This window comes from Nuphar pumila, chromosome 16 (genome assembly GCF_984573655.1).
Source record: "Nuphar pumila chromosome 16, dmNupPumi1.hap1.1, whole genome shotgun sequence".
In the NCBI taxonomy this organism is placed as follows: domain Eukaryota; kingdom Viridiplantae; phylum Streptophyta; class Magnoliopsida; order Nymphaeales; family Nymphaeaceae; genus Nuphar; species Nuphar pumila.
In genome coordinates, this window is record NC_143264.1 from 48,214,883 (window position 1) to 48,216,652 (window position 1,770).

Sequence of the window (1,770 nt, forward strand, 5' to 3'; positions counted from 1 at the left end):
CCGAAGGGCACTCAGTGATCTCGTGTGCCGGACTGGCACAAAGAGTACACACCTGCTGTGTAGTGGATGGTCCTGAGAGAAGCTGGTCCAGCTTCTGAGCAATCATGTCTACCTTGCACTGTAGTGCAGTAGATGGACCAACTTCAAGAACACCAGCTTTCTTCTGAATGCTAGCTGTGGCTCTATCAGAATGAGAGCTCGAAGCATGGTGGAGAGAATTCTCGGCCAATGTATCAAATAACCTCCATGCTTCATCCTCGCTCTTCAGCATGAATGTCCCTCCACATGAAGAGTCGATCATCTGACGATTCTTGTCAGACAATCTATCGTAGAAGCTCTGCACCAGTTGTCATTTCGGCACCTGATGATGGGGACATTTCCTGAGGAGATCCTTCATTCTCTCCCAGGTCTCATGAAAGCGCTCACCATCTAGCTCTGAAAAGCTAGTGATGGCTCTACGATATTGGTTCGTACGACCAATGGGAAAATATTTCCGAAGAAACTCCTGTTGCAATTGATCCCATGACTCTATTTCTACAGAATCTAAGGACTTTAGCCAATACCTGGCTTTGTCCTTCAATGAAAAGGGGAATAGAGTCAACCTTAAAGCATCATCATCGAAATTCTGTATCTTAACAGTAGAACAGATTTCGAGGAATTCATCTAAGTGTCGGTAGGGATCCTCATGACTAAGACCATAAAAGGATGGAAGCATCTGAATAATGCTGGCCTTAATCTCATAATGCGGCGCTCCTACATCGGGTCTCCGAATGCAGGATGCCTGAACATAGTCTGTGGGAATGAAGTATTCCCGCAGAGGGCGTGAAAGAACTCGGGGTGGAGGTGGAGGATCCATGTCAGCCATTGTTGCCGAACTTCGATGAGAATGTAAAATTCTCTCTGGGTTGTCAACAAATGGGTGTAATGGGGTTCCTAGACCTCGTCGACCCTGCATACACTGGTACTAATACCAGATGTAAGCAAACGACCTAACTCTAAATCTTAACTACACAGGTACTATAATGTAAATAACACAAAATAAACAACTACTAAACAAATATGCTAAACTAATTATGTCAGAATGATCTATCTAAGTAAATGAAATAACAAATTAAACTACTCTAAAGTACTGAAAAGATAAATACAGGAAATCACAAACTAAGTTTTTCTAAAACCCACCTGTCTAATCGCTCCTTGCAGAATGAATTTCAAATGAATCCTAGAAAGACAGAACGCGAATCCTATATTTACTAACTATGTTAATCCTTTATTCACTTACTAATCCTACTAACTAAAAATAAAACAACTAATTAGCTAACTAAACAAATTAATAAATCAAACTCTAAGAAATAAAGTAATTAATTCGCTGTTCCCCGGCAACGGCGCCAAAATTTGGTTGATATTTTAAAGTGAGCTTTTTTTAAACAATTATTTTCAATAAACTTTGGAAAATCGTCAACCAAAAATATAAAAACCGACTTTCCACAAAGTGGTAAGTACGGGTCGAATCCTCAGGGAACAGGAATTAAATACAATATCTCTAGAAAATTTAATTTATTAATGACAAATATCAATCTACAATTATAAAGTTAATACAACTACAAATAATCACTAAAAAAAAAGTAATCAAGCAATCAGTCTTCTGCTCCACGCCAAGGGTATTTCCGTCTTTTCGCCACGTAGAGAATCTTCTCACTTGGTCAATAACCCTGGACACTAAATATGCTTTTCAACCTAAAAATGCAGAAAAATACAAAGTTAGTTTTCGAT

General features: G+C 39.0%; 1 non-coding gene across 1 annotated transcript; it reads left to right on the top strand.

Moving 5' to 3' along the window:
• The first annotated feature begins 359 nt into the window (after window positions 1–359).
• On the top strand, window positions 360–462 carry LOC149813225 (small nucleolar RNA R71). The gene has a single exon (XR_016428440.1). It is a non-coding gene; the product is annotated as a small nucleolar RNA R71 (small nucleolar RNA).
• The last annotated feature ends 1,308 nt before the right edge of the window (window positions 463–1,770 follow it).